The 20,906-nt window shown below is 40.3% G+C and overlaps 1 protein-coding gene across 4 annotated transcripts in view; it reads left to right on the forward strand.

Moving 5' to 3' along the window:
- ZNF385D (zinc finger protein 385D) overlaps positions 1-20,906 on the forward strand; it is a 620,384-nt gene that overhangs the window by 484,087 nt on the left and 115,391 nt on the right. The window lies entirely within an intron of this gene.

Genomic DNA, 20,906 nt, shown 5'->3' on the forward strand with positions numbered 1-20,906 from the left:
CAGATCAGTCATCTTCAGAACTTGGGACATGACCGATTGGACCCATCCTTACCTATTTTTCAGGGATAAATCAAAATATTCCTCAACCCTTTCCCCTGGTTCAGTCCACCTTCAAAAGAAAAAAAAAGTTCTAGGTTCCCATTCCACATTCATAAGTGAGTAATAATTGGGCAAGGAATCTGCCATCCTTTCAGACTCTTCTTCTTCCCAAGAGGAAGATCTGGGCTCTTTCTGTAGGAGTGTCCCTGTGCTTCCTCTCCATTTATGTGTTAGCCAGTTAATAGCACAGACCTTCACACACAGGCTAAGACCCAAAAGATCCCCCAATAAGAAAAGAAAGGTGGCCCGATAGGGAATAAACCACCCAATGCCACCAAAAAGTTCCAAATGTTTCCAGATCCCCAGTACCTACCATAAGATCCAGTTCCCCTCCCAAAGAAGCAGAACTCTTATCTCCAGATCATAACCCTGAGCCAGAGAGAACAGACAAGGTTCTGTACACAGACATATTTAAAAGTAAGGAGGTGGTAGACTCTATTGAGTAAAGCAGAGGGAAGAGGATGAGCAGATTCAAGTCAAGTGCAAATATCTCCAATCCAAACCCCTTCTTTTCTCCTTTGAAGATGCAAGTAGAAAGAATTGGGAAGTGCCTGACAAAGGAAAGAGGCTTAGCTGCCAAGCCCTGGAATTCTACAGGGTCATGGAAACAAAATATTCTCTTTCACAGGCATTGCATCTCCCTCTTGGAGGCTTTCTCACATGACTGGATTTGGGAGAAACTTATCTGCCTGTTCCAAACAGGCCTTGTCATTGACAGTTTCACTTGTTTGCCTACTAAAATAACCACTACCAATACAATAGGTTAACTTCTGATCTGCTGTTCAATCTCAAGGGGATCACAACAGTATTGGTAGAGATAATAGGTTGAAAAATATAGGCGCTCATCCAGGCCTATTCTTAGACAGCATACTTATCAATGCATTATTCTCAAGGACCTTCTCATGAGAAGTAATTCAGAGGACCACTCGTTGCTTCAGCAGTGCAGGTTTCTCATAAACTTTAAGGGGGGATCAGGAATCTCTTCTGTAAGTGCTGCCTGCCTCGGGAGTAGGATACATTCAAATAAGTCTAGTGTCTTCCTGATGACAAGATCCAGACACTGATCTCCACAGTCAACCAAGTGTCATGCATTCATCTTTATTTGCAGTCCTGGATCTTCTGGTTTCATGTATAGAAATTATTCCCTGCACACAAGAAGAGCTTCTTCTCACAGCCCTGGAACTATTCCCAACAAAGGATACAAAGATGGGTAAAGATACCATTCAGAGTTATCTGGCCTCTCTGTGTGTGAAAGTAGGATACCCAGATGAAGGCAGGATCCTATCTTTGTAATCCAAACTCCAGAATCCTACTATGGACACCAAGACTTTCAGGATTGGGAGCTCACCTGGAGCACAGCCACATAAGGGAACATTGGCAAAGTCAGTGAGGCTTCAGAGAATTGTTAACTCTAATGATCACAGCAGCCACTCTGGCCCTTCAGGATCTGAGGGGGGAGCATGTCCTGGTTCAATCAGTCAACATGATGTGGCATATGTAAATCTGCAAGCAGGAACAAAAACCTCAAGTCTCAACACTGTAGTGATGATACACATCCTTTCCTGGGAAGAGTGCCACCTACCCTGCATCCAGATGGCCCACATAAAAGAGACACAGAACACACAATTGAACTGGTAAAGTCATTGGCAGACACTCAACTCAGAGTGGTCCCTGAACCGAGAAATATTCCAGCTGATTGGAGGTAGACTTTCCTCAGATGAAACTATTCACAACCATTTGATATCTGAAATAAAAAAATCTTCTTCATCAGGGAAGCAAACAATATGTCACTGGGTGCCGACACTGGCTCACAGATGTCTGAATCTGCTTTTATAGTCTTCCTCCTCTTCTGCTGCTAGGAAGAATAATTCAAAAGATAAAGATAAAAATGGATGACACAATGGTCATTCTCAGAGGCATGTGCAGCTGTAAATAAACCAGTCCCAGAAGAAATCAGTTCATTCAGTACATTTGACAGCAGCTTTTTGGAAAGAAATCTGTAAAGCAGATGCCTGGTCACGTCATAACACCTTAAAATGCTAAAAGGCTTGGATTCCAGTTCTCTGGAGCAGCATCCTTCCACAGGATGAAACTTTGTGTGATCCCAAACTAGTTAATGCCACTAATTTTAGGGAAGGGAGGGTCTGTCTACTTTTCTCCCTTCTCCTTAATATTTCCCTATTTTTCATTGCATCTCAAGTGTCTCTGACTGGGGTAGAGGTCAGAGTCCTTAATGGAAAATTTGTTATCTAATGATTTCCTCTCTGGGATCATATCTCTTCCTTCTGCTCCACCCAAAGTCAGGTCTCTGGGTATCTCTGTGATGCTCTTTTTTTGGATCCCAGAAGCTGGGACTGGATGACAGGGGATGGCTCAGTCAATGATTGTCCTGTCCTGTACATTCCTTCTGAAGCATCTGGCACCGAGCACTCTGGGAAGACAGGATACTGGACTAGATGGACCATTGGTCTGACACAATAAGGCCATTCTTATAGTCTTATCAGTTACAGAAATTACTATACAGAGGCTTTAAAAACACTAACAAGTATTCAGTATTTCAATATGGTATTGCAAATACTTATCTGGCTTATGGTTGGAATGAGCACAGACAAGCTCCATAGCCTCATGGGTAAGTTTGAACTCCTTTCAATATTTGGAGTAAGAGAGGTGCAGCAGACTAAGGTTATTTTTAAATTGCATCTGGAGTGAGATTCCCAGCCTAAATTCACAGCCTCATGCAAGTGGGCTAAAAACAGCTGTGTTAACATTGCTTTGATGTTGTGGCTTGGGCTGAAACTCAGGCTCTCAAGCACCTGCTGCCACTCCACAGTCCCCTGCACTACTCCCAGGGTTGAGAACCTGAGCTCCAGCCCGAGCCACAAACATCAAAGCATCATCAACACAGCTGTTTTTAGCCCTGTAGGTTGAACCCCATTGGTACAAGTCTGCAGACCCAAGCTGGGAGGCTTGCTTCCAGACGCAGTGTAGACATAAATGTCACAGGTTAGGGGAAAGGTCACTTTCAGAAAGGAAGCCATCAGGTAATAAGTTGTGATTAGTGGTACTGTAATATGGCAGATCTACACGTATTGCAAGTTTTTCTTCTCTTTTGAAAATGTCTTACTGAACATGCCTACCCTTAATTTCTACCATGTTTTGTTGAATGTAATTTAAAGCCATAAGAACCAGACCTTACTGGAAGTTCTGCTGATGAAACTTTATTTTTAGATCCCAGAGATAGGATTTATCAGCCGGTAATGAATAGAAACTCCATTTACTTACTGTATGAGAGTATTATGAAAATGTTAATAGTAAAACTGCTCTTTTGGATTTTTTCATTTTTGTTCAAGATACAGAATTGTCTCCCTTTTTCTACAGATTTCTTTCAGCACAGAAGAACTTTTTTCTGGTTGCATGGTCACAAAATAAGTTTAAAGGAAAAATAAAAAAGCAGTACAATAGTCTAAAACTGTCTATATTCTTTCTCAAAAAGAAAAGGAGTACTAGTGGCACCTTAGAGACTAACCAATTTATTTGAGCATAAGCTTTCGTGAGCTACAATGGACGATGAAGTGAGCTGTAGCTCACGAAAGCTTATGCTCAAATAAATTGGTTAGTCTCTAAGGTGCCACTAGTACTCCTTTTCTTTTTGTGAATACAGACTAACACGGCTGCTACTCTGAAACCTATATTCTTTCTCAAGAAGTTATCTATAAATCTTCATGTCAGTGGTATGTAAGTGCTATTTCTTTTTAAAATAAATCTCTTCATACAACAGAAGGGAGGAATGAGCAAATAACTTGTGAGATGAGAAAGAACATTGAAACAGCAAAGGTGGGCTCTGCTCTATCTGTTTCTAGCAGTGAGCCTCAAAGATTTCCATTCAATATCTTATTCTCAACATGGTACCATTCCAGTGAAGCATTTAAGCACATGCTGAACTGTAAGCACTTGAGTGGTCCAAGAGCTCAGTTGAGCCAGCTGCCAGAGTAGTCTGGTGCCAATCCAAGAAAACTGTTGAATAAATGCTTAACTTTAAGCATGGGATTACTCCCATTAAGTCTGTGACACTAAGAATATGCTTAAACATCTTGCTGGATTGTGATCATAGTGCTAAGCACCATCCAGGATCAAGCCCCAATTGACTTTAGTGAGACTACTTATGTGCTTACTGACATACATGCTTAAGTGCTTGCTGATTTGGGAACTAACTGCAAAAAAACCCAGCAAGGAATGATTACTTAAAAATATTACTTATGCCAAGTTTTTCTACTTTTTTCCACCATTTTGGTTTCTGCCTTGAGTAGGACCAGTCTTATTTTGCCAAGGTCACCAAGTCAGCAGTGATGGCCTGTTAACTAGGTCAACTGTTACATCACAAACTCCTCTTCTTTCACTCTTGGGTAATGGAGATCTCTGAGTGATCATCCAGTTGGCCTTGTGTTGGAAAGTTGGACAGGAAATTTGGTGTGTGCATAGCACTAGATTGCCATTATGATCAAATATAAAAGTATTTCCTAATGTGCTTGCCAGAAATAATTGTTTAACATAAATAGCAACAGTAGCAAAGCTCTCTTGAGCTGAGCATTTGTCAGAGAGACCTTATCAATCATTCTTTTGCTTTGTTTCCCCCCCTCACTTTAATATCGCCCCAATCCTGCAAACACAGACCCCGGAACCATATGGAGGCCAGCTGATGTCAACGGAATTCTAAACTGACGCAGAAGTCTGTGCTAGCAAATACCACTGCAGGATATATGCAGAATAAGGATGAATCATATTTTATCTGTTATTCCTTCCTTGTTTATAGCCTTTGCAATAATACTGATTAGTAAGAGTAAATTAGAGAAAATGGAAGATACATACTAAATAAAATTTTATTCTGGGGATGTTTTATTAGAAAATGTTGAAACGTAAAACTACTGAAATATTAGAGAGACAAGGTGGGTGAGGTAATATCTTTTATTGGTCCAACTTCTCACCAACAGGAGTTGGTCCAATAAAAAATATTAAGCTTGTCTCTCTCACTAACAGAACTGGTCCAATAAAAGATATTACCTCATCCACCTTGTCTCTCTAATATCCTGGGACCAACATGGCTACAATTACACTGCATGTTGAAATATTAGACATTTGGGCAGAGATTTCCAAAGCCCCAGTCAATGGGCAGGATCTGTGCATATCCACTGTTTACATATACAGCTATATTTGCATGGATAAATAGGTAGTTGAGAATTTACTTACATGATGGGTCACATGGCACGGGTCACATTTTGTGCAGGCCTTTCAAAAATCATCCCATTCGGAACAGAAAAAGGTCAATCAGGGTAATACCCCATTCTCTCCTGGTTATTGAGAATTCCACCTTCCTGCTTTCACACCTGTTATCCCTCAATACACTTTCTCTTCAGCTATAAATTTAGGTAGTGTTTGAATTCGTTTACGCTATTTGCTTCAGTCATCTTCTGAGGTATCTACTTCCATGTTTCTCACCCTTTCCGTGAATTAGTTGTATCCTACTTGCTCCTATTATCCTGATATTTTTTTAGATTTTATCCTTTACATTTAGAATCCATTCTCAGTACAAAAACATCAGCCTCTATTGCCATTCTAATAAAACTAAAAAAATTGCCATTCTAATAAAAACTCAGTCATGATTATACACAGGCATGTACCATGTACTGCAAGCCATAGAGCACAATTTTAAATGTTCTTAGGACAACATTTCTTTGGTGACTGGCATATTTTTCTTCTTCTTTTGTCCTTTATTAGCATATCAGCAAAGTGAATTCACTGTTAGACCCTGATCCTTGTGGGAAAGTAGGGAATTCAGATCCTTATGCCTGCCCACCATCACAGTGAGGTCAGTGGATTCCAGTGATTGCAAGAATTTGTAAAAGTTGCTCTCTAATTAGGATCATGGCCAATTGTGATCAGACTCTACCATGGAAGAGTATAGACGCTCTGCAGGTGGTGGACAATGGATAGCCCCTGTGTAAACACATGTAACATTGAATGAAACATCTGTGTGTACCTTAGAGTGTATTTTCCAATGAGAAATAAGCCCAGTGTCTCCTAACTTAATTTCTTCATACATTATTTTAGTCCTATGCTACATCTGTTCAGTGAAGCACCATCTTTCATTTAGTATGGAGAACAACATTCAGGAGCAATTTCAGATTTCAAATATGGAATTGCACATGCTATTCATTGGGGATCAGAATGTGACTCAAAAGTGGAAATATGCTTTTATGTCTACTCTTTCCAGAGATGATGGTTTAAAGCATTGACTGGAAAAAAGTAATAAACAGTAACAGAAAGTGACTAGATGTCCAGGGAATCTCTAGCATCTATGTCAGTGTATTGTAGAAACCCTGAAGAATTACTTGAGATATAAGATTTTTGGCATTATTAAAGTCCAGTAAAATAACCTTGAATACTTTGCACTTATATAGCATAAATAAAAAAATTTGAGAACAACCCGATACATTTTGTTTTGGATATGAGATAGTTTCTGTTTTTACAGGCATATGCAGGACATTTTAACAAGTATTACCTCCTCTTTCCTATGTCACAAAGTTTAAAGGCTGAAACAAAAAATTTCAGTCAGAACCTGTGCAATTCTCCTGCCATACTGTAAAACTGGAACTGTTATTTTGAACTGCATTCTGTATTTTGAAAGAACACATTTTTTTTACTTCATTTCTCTCTTCTTCTTGCCATTAGTTTGTTTTTTGTGGTTATATAGGAGCCAATATTTTTTTTAAATCTAGAGTGATAGCTTCTAAATTATTTAAACATGCCAGAAATCTAGAAAAGCAATATCCAGTTGACATGCACACCTCCTGAATTGCCTCTGAGCATTTCTAAAATGGTTACCAGAAAGCAGAAATTAAATGATTGCTGATCAGGATAAAAATCATGTTATACAACAGGTGTATATAGTGTATTTTAAAAGTAGAGTTTTTAATACAATATATAATATACCTACTTTTATAACATACATGCAGTGGCTACATGGTTTTTACATATTTGAAAACCATAGGACCTCACCACACCTCATGTTCTATCTTCTTCTTCTTCAGCTCCTAAGTATTTATGGGGCTATTTGAGCTGCCTTCCCTGGATGAAATTCTGAGGGGTATGGGAAGCTCCTTACTCTTGCCTGATAAAGTCCAGCACAGCATGGGGCACAAAGATGCTCAATTGCTCTATGGCTAGCTCTTGCAGAGGGCCTATAAGGCGGGAAGCTCATATAAATGACCTTCTCCCTCCCTCCATCAGCTCTCCATGGGTCCCAGTGCCTCTCTCTTCTCTTGCAGGGAATGTGGAGTCTTCTGTTGTTCACAGGCTGCTTTAATGCCTGCAGAGCTATCTCCCATCCACACAAAAGTACTGCTTGTCAGGAGGGATGGTAGGGATGTTGTGAGGGGTTTTGTTGCACCGCTACCCTCAGACCTTCCTTTTCCCTAGGGTTGGAGAGAGATTTTCAAGCTAGTATCATTGCATGTCAGCTGGCAGCTCACTCTAGTGCTGAGATGGGGAGAGATGGGGAAAGAAGTTGTTGGTCTACTCACTGACTGTGTCATTGTCACTCAGCCAAGGTGACATCACCACCATCAGCCCTCCACCATACAGAGTTATCTCTGCCTCCCGAAACATCACTCTCCAGTGAACTGTGGCCACATATGGAGTCAGACTCTACCTGTAGGTAGGAAATGGATTTGAATGCCCACAGTACCATGGCTGGTGCAGAGCTGAGCCTGCCTGATGAGAGAGCTGTATGAGCACAGAGCCTGGTCAGGCTGGAGCTGCGGTCAAATTTGGCCACATGTGAATCGCAGAGAGACTCTCTCTAACAATTGCTGGGGAGCAAGGAAGGTAAAGGGCAACTGCCCTTATATTGATTTTTCAGGCAACATTGAGCATTGGGCCAACCTTTGTGGATGATTTCTCCTGCTCCACATTCTGCCTGTCCTCCTGGTGCCTTTCAAAGAGCTGTTCCTTTGATGTAGCAACTGTGCTCTGCAAAAGGTGTGAGAGCTTTCAAAAATGGCACCGTTTTGCTGCACAAGATCTCTGAGTGTGCAGAGCCCTCCTCTTTTTAATAGTCTAGTTATGCAGAATTGGCAAAGCTTTAAACACACGTGAGCTGTCTTTTCTAATGAGCATTCTTCTAACTGTGGAGTATGGAGATGAACTGTTTTCAAAGGTTTCTGCTTCTAGCACAGAACTCAGGGGCTGCAGCATTTGCCCTTTGAAGAAGAAACTGTTGATAGGCCAGACTCTCAGCTCATGCCTGGGCTCAAACTGTCTTAAAATTGCTAGGAGCAACAGAGGAAAGAGGGAAAGGCCAAGGTGAGAGCAGTTGGAGGAGTTAATTTAAAAGGGACAAGGTCTGAGATGAGAGCAGGCTCTCCTCCCACTATTTAAACACGTCCAGACAATTAATATTAAAGCCTTCTCTTCTCCCCCCAAAGTGATGAAATTAAGGTACCACTTAAGATACTAGCTGCTGCCTCAAAAGGGGGTTGAATTGCATAATGTTTGGATTTAGCTGTTATTTAGTGTGCCATGTTTACTTTGCATTATTTAATTATTTGTTGTAGCTTTTTCTCAATATATCTATGTAAAAAAGACAGAAAATCAAATAGGAGGGAAATTGAAGCACTGGGCTAGTAATCATGGGTACAGTCCACACAGTTCACATCTTGACAACAAAATGGATCTGCTTGAGTCCCCGTTAATCAATGCTCCTGCTTTTTGCCTCGTAATGTATTTCTGTACTTAGGTCACCACCCTTCACCTTTTAAGCTTAAAAGGGGTGGTGACCTAAGAAGTACAGCTGAGAAGAAGAAGAAGTACAGCTGAGAGTCTGGCCTATCAACAGTTTCTTCTTCAAAGGGCAAATGCTGCAGCCCCTGAGTTCTGTGCTAGAAGCAGAAACCTTTGAAAACAGTTCATCTCCATACTCCACAGTTAGAAGAATGCTCATTAGAAAAGACAGCTCACGTGTGTTTAAAGCTTTGCCAATTCTGCATAACTAGACTATTAAAAAGAGGAGGGCTCTGCACACTCAGAGATCTTGTGCAGCAAAAGGGGGCTCACGGAGGACAGAAAGATGTGAGAGAGGAGAGTTATATATTGTATTGTGGCCCAGAGGATGAGCACAATTTAAGAGAAAATGTTTAGGTGTCTCATGTGGTGTAGAAGTGTTTCCTTCAAAATCAGTTCGCAACTGTAACCCACAATGATGGTTTTTTCCCAAATAGTGTCCTAATTCTTTTTTGAACATGCTCTATACTAGTTGGTCCTATGGTTGACATTATTAAACACAGTGGCACCTGTTCTAATGGTTTTCTGCTATCTCTGGACACTTCTTTTGATGACCAGTAAAATCTCATTCCCGTAAGAGTTCTGGAAATATTAATCACAGTGCACTGTGCAGCCTCCTAATGTAACAAACAGAAGAATAGTCCCTTTGGTGACAATTACTAACAGGCTCTACTGTACTCAGTAAACTAAATTCTACCTAAGAACCTATAGGACTGACCCTTCGTTATCTCCTGCATTCTTAACACTTGAAAAGTTTGTTGCATTCTTAGGACAAATTGTGAGATACTGCAGTCACATATGCCTATCTGCATTCCTGTCACAACTGGAATTTGATTCTCTGTAGGAATGGGACACAGTACCGAGATTTTAAAAGCTTTCTATTCAAATAAAAAATGCATGTTTGAACCATGCTTGTGAGGGTGAGTTGCCTCTGATCATGTGTAAGTTTTGATCTGAATTGAAAATGAAGTCTCCAAAGGTTTAAAATGGCCACAGGGGACTCGCTCCTCATCAGGACTGAATCCAATATGGCAGTCTCAAGTGACCCTCCCACAGCCTTTGAAAGCTTGGTCTTTAGAACATATATTGAAAACCTAGGCCAAACTGAGATACAAATATACTGGAGCATTCATATATAATTGACCTACACTGATGAAGAGCCGATTGATCTTCATATTATGATTTAGAAATGTAAAGATTTATTCTCTGTTGGGTTCATATATGTTTCAGTGTACAGTGGTGGAACAACTGCAGGTACAGATGCATAGTAAATTTACTCTTGGTTCATTTGTATTAGATCTGTCTGAATGAGCATAAATGTTTCCTCATATTCTTTATAAAGGAGGTTTCAGAAGGTAGACTCTGAACAGGTTTTATCCTATCCTTTATTTTCTCTACATCAGTGGACTTGTCATGATAATCAACTTTTTTGTCCCAACCATCAATCACTGTTGATTACAGCTGGGTAGAAGTTCTGTTCCGTTGATCAGCTCATCAGTGCACATAATATTACACCTGGAGACTCGTGAAAATTATCCCGTGATGGGAGAATCACTTGCCTTCAAGGCCTTTGTCAAAAGTCCTTTCATTTACATTTGGGTCTCCTTGCAGTTGTCAGTTCAAGCTTTGATTGTACTATTTCTTTAATGAAGATAATCCTTGTAAATTCAGTTGATCCTTGCCTAGATAATTAAAAAAAAATCATAGTTTTGAAATAACATCTTATGTTGTACCTTTTTTTCACTTGACTGTACAAATATTGCAGTAATTAAAATTACATGAATTACAAATTAAATAGCTACATGGTACGTTGCATGGTACGTAATTTAGCATAACTTTGCCCAGAATTTTTGCAAGGGCCATTCTGTCAATTTTTCATAGGTTCCCTAGGAATTTTCTTTGGTTTGTCTGGGATCATATTTATCTTTAATGTTTGGTTTATTTTAAGTGGTTGGGTAGCTAACTTCATAGTAATGAGAGCTTTAAAAATTAAACATACCTTTCATTTCTTGAAAGGAAATATGATTTATATTGCTGTGATCTTTGTTGCATGCCACATTTAGGTAAATAAATTAATTTCTTTTGTGTTTCTAAAGCCAAATATTTTCTTGCTTGTAATAGGAGTATTAAGCAGTTGTTATCAATATGATGTAACTTGGCCTGATTAAGTACTTTATACTTCACTAATAACTTAAAGATTACTTTTAATTAGCTATCTGGCTAACCAGATGTAAATGAATGTTGCCACACTATTTCCACTCACAGTCATTCTTCTTATTGTAGAGATACTTTTTGTTCATTATTACCATAAGTTTAATCTTCTACAGTATCAAAAAGAACAATTTAAAGGAAGCCTATAAACATGACACTAAAAGGTTCAGGACCAAGTGTAAATGAAAAACAAAGTATAGAATATGAGAGTATGGAATAATGAAGATTTGATTAGCAGCCATGTTTTTATATAAAAGGTTTAATTAGCAGAAGCTCATTTTCTTATTCCTGCTAGCATTTCAGGACAGTGATATATTGCTTTATTGCACGGACTCATGCCAACAAATAGAAAGTGTTATGTTTTCATTAGATGCAGACACTTCAACATTATTATCTCTAACCTTAATCTACACAATGGTACAAAACATAGTCAAATGTCATCGTTTAATAGGCCAGTGATATATACAGTAATTTTAAAACTATGAAGTGTTCACTCAGAGGTTTTATTTTGTTTCTTTTAAAATTGATGATAAAAGCACTAAATTACAAATTGAATAATCACTCAAACAGGCTCGTTTCTTATGATCTGTCTTCTTGAACACCTCTTCTGCCTAGTACAGGATTTGATCATTTGTTCAGAAATTTTTCATCCAGAGTGACACAACTGTTTATTTTTATGGTTTAATAATTAATATTAGTGCACTGCAGCATTATTATTTTACAGGATCCATCAATCTGTATTACCCTTCCATAGACCCATCACTCTTTATTATAATTTAAATAACAGAAAATTTTCTGTTGCCGCTGAATAGAAGTATTTGATGTCTACTGATTAAAATAATTCTAGGCAAACAGTCTACCACAACATACCTTTCATTGCTTGTCAGTTTATCCTGTAATGTGATTTTTACATCAGAGTTGTATGTGGTGATAAACAGTTACAATAAAGTCAATTCTAATGGTAAATAGCTGTGGAGAAGCAGCAATAAGTGAGTAGTCGTGTTTGGAGATACAGGAAAACATGGAATATATTGAAATTTTTATCTCCATCACTATTAAAGGAATATTGAATGTTACTCAAATTGACAGGATTTTGCTGTATATTATCTAAGCCCCTGGGAAATCTTTTCCAAATACAGATGCACATGACAAACTGTCTCTTTAGTTCCTGCAAATTCTGAAAGGGTAAAATTCAGCCTTTCCCTTAGAAAAGCTGAGTAACTGTTCCAGGGGTGTGGAGCTACATGTGGGGTGAAATTCGAACACACTACAATGTAGGAAGGTGCTCTAGGCAGCAGCACAATGCCTCTGTGGCTGTTGTTTTACCCTTTAGACTACCATAGTGGTTAGTGTCCCTCCATAACCACTTGGGAACCCCTTGTCACTATTTTGGGCCACAGATCCAGTAGCCCTGCAATGACAAACCATAGCCAGTGTCCCCGTACATCTGAGCCTATTTAGGGGGCTAGTGCAGAGACCATCTCCCTCATGCATAAAGGATGAGGATGCCTTCCTTGAATATTCTCTCCACTGACAGAAGGTTAAAGGAGGGCTAATGTGGTGAGTAGGGTGCAGATGTCACACTTAACAGGAGTGTTACGGGTTTTGTCAAAGCTAAGATGGTAAGAAGAAGGATTTCTTAGATGATCATGATGTAAGTTTAGGCAATGCTTTTTGCAGTTTGTGTTGTACTTTTTTTTAGACTGAAGGAAGGGCATGTTTTTTGCACTATCGGTAGCTGTACTTTGTGTAGATTTTACCGCTCCTGTACCACTACGGAGTTGCCAGTAGCAGCAACCCAATTCTCAAAATTAGCTGATGTTGGGAATGATCCTGGGCCATGGTGGTAGGCAAAAGAATCGGGGTCTTAACTCTTACAGTCCAATAGCAGAGTGAATGGAATTATCAAGGGTGGGTGGACCACATTAGCACCAAAAGGGAATACTTGTTTGCTCCCAGGACACTTAAAGCCTGAGTTTCTAATGAGAATTAATCAGTTTGAAACTGGTTTTCCAGCTGTGGCTGCATTGGTTATTATTTTCTTTATTTTCAGACATCAGCCAGTAGTGCTTTAGGTCCCAAGTGAAAATGAGGTCAGTGTTCACATTTTATTTCTTGCTGAAGTTTATCTACATCAGCAAACAATAATCACACAACACAAGACATAGTTGGCAATCATTTCTCAAGGAAACCTGTATTAATAAGATCTACATCATTGTCCTAAACATTGGGTTAGTGCTATTGTAAATGGCAATACTTGGGACCATTACTGGAGAATACTATAGTCCTTTTATACAAGGAGAGTTCAAGAACTAAAATAATTATAAAAATCATTTATAAAACACTGTAAATATACACAGTGCTTGCTTTGCAGACTGGGAGGGCATGATCTTTGCCCTAAAGCATTTACATTCTAAGATACAAGACAAGAAACAACAATTTAGGCATGGGAGCACAGGGGGAGATTATTAATAAAGTGATGGAGGAAGGAAAGCTTCCTGAAAGCAGTAGGTTTTAAACAGCCCTTTGAAGGACAGGAGATTTGACAGGCAGAAAGTGGGAGAATAATTTAAGTTTAGGGGGCAGCACGATAAAATATTCTAAGCCAAGATTGTAGAAGAGTCTATGGGCACATAAAAGCAAAATGACTGGATGATGGCACTTAGAGGGTTGAGGCAATTAGGGGGGGAAATGAGATGTAGTTTTTTTTTTTATAGGGCACTTCTGAAGGTGAGAACAAGGAGCTTAAATGTCCTATGGTAAGAGAGAGGAAACCAGTAGTGAATTCCATATATGATTGTGCAGGTGGGGTCATATGGAGAGCATGACAGGAGAGAGAAATGACTGTAGGCTGGATAAACTGGACTGGGGAAAGGCAAGAAAAAAAGTTCAGAAAGTACAAAATTATGGTGGTCAATGAGAGAGATGAGCCAGACTTGGACAGGTGTTTTAGCAGAGGCCGTACATAAGAAATGATAGGATTTAATGATACTCAAAGAGCTAAAAGGGATAGGAGGGGAAATGGAGAAAGATAAGACTCATAAATGACACCAAAGTTACAAACCAGGGAGAATGGAAGGATAGCAGAATTATCAAAACAGGTGGAGAAGAAAGGCAGAGGAGAAGAATCAGGAGGAAAGAGAAGTACATTTTTAAAAACAGTGAGTTTCTGATGGCAGTGGGACATCCAAGAGATGTTTCAGAGTGGACAGAGGGAGCAAAGTCAGGAATAGACAGCAAGATCTGGGGTTCAATCATGATGAAGTGCGTGTTGAAACAATGGGAGTAGTGACATTGCAGAGGGACTGTGTGCATGTATATACAGAAGAGAGGAGAGGCTCAAGGACAGAACACTAGTGTAGCCAGCCCCGAGCCACTTTAGCCACTGATGAAAGGCTGCCAGTTATGATCTGTTCTGCCATCTACTGCTCTGTCTCTAGCTAGTACACCTGGACCTCCTGCAACACAAGATTCTGAACTCCAAGGATTTAAAGATCTTCCTTTAATTAATCTTTGATGGGACATTTTCTGGAGAGTGTGAATCACTGTTTTCTCCCGCTGATATTATTTTTGATATTGACTTTTATAAAGGTGAATGTTGATGCAGATACAGCCTCTCAATTCACTATTTTCCAATGTTGCTAGAGGGGACAGCACACGAAGGCACATCCAGCATGATTAAATCATTCACTGTATTAAAACAGGGGTTTTAAATGAAAGTCGCGCGTATGTCCATCCTTCTTTATGTGCTCCCTAGCCTCAGGTTTGTTGTTCAGAGAGAGACACATATTGCAATATCCCCTAGAACAGAATGTGAAATAGGTTTGTGGTGGTTTTAATGTTACAGAAAATGAAGCCATGAAATCGATTTGAAAGTCAGTGTCTGCAAAGGTTATTAAGAAACATGTAGGTGTGCCAGACTTGGAGCAAGGTAACAGAGTCACAGAAGATCTAACAAATGTATTTGAGCATGAGCTTTTGTGAGCTACAGCTCACTTCATCGGATGCATTCAGTGATCACGAGAGTGATCAAAAACCAGTCGGAGAACACTTCAATCTCTTTGGTCACTCGATTACAGACCTAAAAGTGGCAATTCTTCAACACAAAAACTTCAAAAACAGACTCCAAGGAGAGACTGCTGAATTGGAATTAATTTGCAAACTGGATATAATTAACTTAGGCTTGAATAAAGACTGGGAGTGGATGGGTCATTACACTTCCCCATGTTTATTCCCCCCCCCGCCCCCCCCGCTGTTCCTCAGACGTTCTTGTCAACTGCTGGAAATGGCCCACCTTGATTATCACTACAAAAGGTTTCCCTTCTCACCCCCCACCCCTCGCTCTCCTGGTAATAGCTCACCTTACCTGATCACTCTTGTTACAGTCTGTATGGTAACACCCATTGTTTCATGTTCTCTGTGTATATAAATCTCCCCACTGTATTTTCCACTGAATGCATCCGATGAAGTGAGCTGTAACGCACGAAAACTTATGCTCAAATAAATTTGTTAGTCTCTAAGGTGCCGCAAGTCCTCCTTTTCTTTTTGTGGATACAGACTAACAAGGCTGCTCCTCTGAAAGAAGATCTTAGTGAACCACACTAGGGAGTTACAGCCATGTGCCATTATTGGCAATGAGCTTTGATTTCAATCTGTATATTCTTAATGTCCTGAGAGAGTGTTCTGCAGGCATGCCCTCTCTTTCTCAGAAAATGAGGTCCCACCAAGTACTGTATATGAATTATGAAATGCGCACTTTTACTTTAAACAAGAAAGACTGATTATAACTGTAGCTAACATGCCAGAATTTTGTTGAACTACTGGGCTAACAGAGAGTGACTACCTTTCAATGTACTGTGCATTGAAACATGAATTGCCTGCAGGAGATGGGTGTCCTTTAGTTTCACCACAGCGTGTTCAGCATGCACAAAAGATGCATTTTTCACTGATGAGTGATGGGTTGGCACTTGAGGCCCTTTGGCTGGGGACAGAGGCAGAATACTTGCTTATAATTCTTTTGAATCAGCACCACACAAGACAGAGGAACAGTCTGGTGATCCTTTTATTCATGTCAGATCTTGATCCAGTTTATCTTGATCCCGGCATTGCATATATAAATATTTCAGGTAGACCTATTCTGTAAAGGTTCAGGTAATTCGGATGAGGGAACCAGCCCTTCGGCCAATTTGGAGTCAGTTAAGTTGTTACACAACAAGGCTGCCTTCCCACCTGTGTGTTTAATGTTTACTCTAGGGTCATCCCTTTTATGAATGTTTTAAAAGGTGGGGGATGCACCCTTGTAATTACTTCAGAGTCCAGATTCCCAGCTAATTCAGCCTGTAGTCCGTAGCTCTAACATTTTTTTATTAAGGGTGTGCAACCAGTTGGAACAGAGATTCCTATAGATAAATTCTGCTGCAGGCTTTTGCAGTAATAAACAATGAACTCAAAAGACTTCTGGGACCAGTGCTGTGGTCTGCTTAGTGAGGGTGGTTTTAAGGCCCTGGCTCCTGAAGCCTGCATAAGTCATAAACCTACATGAGGGTGCCTGAAAGGAATGTTCCATTCAATTGAATAAACTGTTCAGCTATAGATTAAATTCATCCCCAGTCGAGAGCTGCTTGCCCTACTAGCAAATTCAGACCAACAGGCTCCTTGGCTTAGCGTGCAAGCTTTAAGCCATTCCCCTGTCTGGTTGTCTGCCTGAAGGAACCCATTAGATTTTCCATGTATAAGAACCCCGAAGGTGCTAATACATCTTAAACCTCTGAGCTGGAAGGCAATATCTGGTTTATATTTGGAGTGGATACAGTTTTATTTTGGGGGGAAAGGCTAGGGAAGTAACACTGAAGCTAAAATTGTCACTGTGAGAAGAAATTGAAGAAAGATTGAGTTAAAGACCAAAAGCTCAATCCTCCATTTATGAGTGGGGAAAAAAACAAAACAAAACATAACATTGTAGCAATAAGTGCTGTGCTGGAAAGACACAGGAGTAGTTAAGCCACATCTGGCGTTCTAATGTATATTTGTGAGGCTTGGCAGAACCAGTGTATAAAAGCAAGTGGAGCTGAGACCTGCCCAGTGGCCCTCCCCTATGCAAATGGTTTTGCAACACACCTGCAGGCCTGCCAAATGTCACACATCTCACATGACACTGATGCATTAGGCAATCTTGTCATGGCTGCCTGCAGCTCAGGTAAAATCTCAGGGAGAGAGATCCCACAGAATACCCTGTAGTGTAAAGGGAGATGTAAAGGGAGCAAGGAGAATATCATTTCTGGTCTCATCTCTTCTAGTGAACACTCTTCATATTGTTATGCAGTTGACAGTTTTCATTCCTTGCCAAGGCCTCCTATCACTAGGTAACTGTCATAGTAGAAACCAGGGTTCTATTCCCAGTTCTGCCTGAAGTGTCCTTGTGCATCCCTCTCCATTGTCTTATTTGTAAAATAGAGAAAAAAACAAAGTCAAATCCACTCAGTCACGCTGCCTTTCAAAATTAATGTGTTAAATCTGTATATGTGGCTATACTGTCTGTTACCATTACTGCTAGACAATACTGTATGTTCAGAGCCAGGAGGAGAACCAGAAATCTGGATACCCAGATGTTCCACTGTTGTCCCACAAATAGTTGTGTAATGTACTGACAGAGTTTGTCACGTCCCCATCTAGGGGTTGGTCCACATAGAATATAACAACCTACTGCTGAACCCAGTTTCTTTTTTAGCTCAAGTGCAAGTGTCTTGTGCTGTTGATCAAAAAATCCTGGACTGAATACCCATTTCCAAACTTTGAGTGCTTGAATTTGTAGTCAAAAGACCTTTTAATCTAGGTTATTTCCCTTTGTTCTATCTAATCTCTGACTCACCCTTAAATTAATGTGAGAACCCTGAAATAATTGTAATTCTTGAAATAATCTTATGTTGCAACACACTCTATTTGGAAGTAAATTTGTGTGTTATATTAGTATTTGTTGTACTGTTAGTTCCAATTAACCAGAATACAAATAATAAAAATATGTCTCTCTAAAATGGTGTAGCTCTTGGACTACATAGCGTGATAGGTGACTGAAAACAACATATGTGAGATTTTACATGTCTGTCTGCAGAGTGGAAGACTGGCTGTACAATCTCCATGTAGGTCAGAACTTCATTTAATAAACTTATCTTTTGAGAATAATGAAAAGGAGTACTTGAGGCACCTTAGAGACTAACACATTTATTTCAGCATAAGCTTTCGTGAGCTACAGCTCACTTCATCAGATGCATGCAGTGGAAAGTACAGTGGGGAGATTTATATACACAGAGAACATGAAACAATGGGTGTTACCATACACACTGTAACGAGAGTGATCAGGAAAGGTGAGCTATTACCAGCAGGAGAGCATGGGCGGTGGGAACCTTTTGTAGTGATAATCAGGGTGGGCCATTTCCAGCAGTTGACAAGAATGTCTGAGGAACAGTGGTGGCGGGGCCGGGGGCGGGGGGTGGGAAATAAACATGGGGAAATAGTTTTACTTTGTATAATGACACATCCACTCCCAGTCTTTATTCAAGCCTAAGTTAATGGTGTCCAGTTTGCAAATTAATTCCAAATTCAGCAGTCTCTCGTTGGAGTCTGTTTTTGACGTTTTTTTTGTTGTAATAGTGTGACTTTTAGGTCTGTAATCGAGTGACCAAAGAGATTGAAGTGTTCTCCGACTGGTTTTTGAATGTTACAGTTCTTGACATCTGATTTGTGTCCATTTATTCTTTTACATAGAGACTGTCCGGTTTGGCCAATGTACATGGCAAAGGGGCATTGGTGGCACATGATGGCATATATCACATTGGCAGATGTGCAGGTGAATAAGCCTCTGATTGTGTGGCTGATGTGATTAGGCCCTATGATGGTGTCCCCTGAAAAGATATTTGGACACAGTTGGCAACGGGCTTTGTTGCAAAGATAGGTTCCTGGGTTAATGTTTTTATTGTGTGGTGTGTGGTTGCTGGTGAGTATTTGCTTCAGGTTGGGGGGCTGTCTGTAAGCAAGGACTGGCCTGTCTCCCAAGCTCTGTGAGAGTGATGGGTCGTCCTTCAGGATAGGTTGTATATCCTTGATGATTCGCTAGGGAGGTTTTAGTTGGGGGCTTAAAGTGATGGCTAGTGGCGTTCTGTTATTTTCTTTGTTGGGCCTGTCCTGTAGTAGGTGACTTCTGGGTACTCTTCTGGCTCTGTCAATCTGTTTCTTACTTCAGCAGGTGGGTATTGTAGTTGTAAGAACACTTGATAGAGATCTTGTAGGTTTTGTCTCTGTCTGAGGGGTTGGAGCAAATGTGGTTGTATCCTAGAGCTTGGCTATAGACGATGGATCGTGTGGTGTGGTCTGGATGAAAGCTGGAAGCATGTAGATAGGCATAACGGTCAGTAGGTTTCCAGTATAGGGTGGTGTTTATGTGACCATTGCTTATTAGTACTGTAGTGTGCAGAAAATGGATCTCTTGTGTGGACTGGTCCAGGCCGAGGTTGATGGTAGGATGGAAATTGTTGAAATCATGGTGGAATTCCTCAAGGGCTTCTTTTCCATGGGTCCAGATGATGAAGATGTCATCAATGTAGTGCAAGTAGAATAGGGGCATTAGGGGACGAGAGCTGAGGAAGCGTTGTTCTAAGTCAGTCATAAAAATGTTGGCATACTGTGGGGTCATGCGGGAACCCATGGCAGTGCCGCTGATTTGAAGGTATACATTGTCCCCAAATGTGAAATAATTGTGGGTGAGTACAAAGTCACAAAGTTCAGGCACCAGGTTTGCCGTGACATTATCGGGGATACTGTTCCTGACGGCTTGTAGTCCATCTTTGTGTGGAATGTTGGTGTAGAGGGCTTCTACATCCATAGTGGCTAGGATGGTGTTTTCAGGAAGATCACCGATGGATTGTAGTTTCCTCAGGAATCAGTGGTGTCTCGAAGATAGCTAGGAGTGCTGGTAGCGTAGGGCCTGAGGAGGGAGTCTACATAGCCAGACAATCCTGCTGTCAGGGTGTCAATGCCTGAGATGGTGGGGCGTTAAGGATTTCCAGGTTTATGGAGTTGGGTAGCAGATAGAATACCCCTGCTTGGGGTTCTAGGGGTGTGTCTGTGCGGATTTGTTCTTGTGCTTTTTCAGGGAGTTTCTTGAGCAGATGGTGTATGACAACCTCATTCTTGATGGTATAATATTAGCACTTATTGGGGTTTTGGTTGTGTCGGGGCATTAATAATGAACTACAGAGCCTTGCATCTGTAGGTCTCTTGTTTGAATCCAGCTGGGTTCAGTAGGGGATAAAAGTTGTTCCCATTTTATGGATGTTTGGTGGCTCAATTCCCATTTCTACATCAAAAACTCACCACTGCCTTTGCACTAATTGGCAGATTCAGCAGAAGGCCAAGAACTGCATAGGCTGTGGTTCCTGAACTACCTTTACTCTCCTTTTTGAGGAAATTTCCCAAATTTTTAAGCATGCTGGCAGGGAAGTGTTGTTGATAGCTTGCCCTGCTGCTGCCCTGTGAAGAAACTGAAGGCTTTATTCACCAGTGCTGCCAAGCCAATGTCTTTCATGAGCAATAAATCTGCACATTTTAAAAAAATCCTGAAGTTTATACTTGTGTATAAATTTGGAAATATGCAAATTGCTCATTACCTAATTTGCAGACATAGGATTTAAATGATCTCTGGGGGTTCTGTCTGTACTACTTCTGAATTGTGAATTAATGTATTAAATTGTATTGTGAAATTACTGTCA

The sequence above is a fragment of the Natator depressus genome, chromosome 2 (genome assembly GCF_965152275.1).
Source record: "Natator depressus isolate rNatDep1 chromosome 2, rNatDep2.hap1, whole genome shotgun sequence".
NCBI lineage: Eukaryota > Metazoa > Chordata > Testudines > Cheloniidae > Natator > Natator depressus.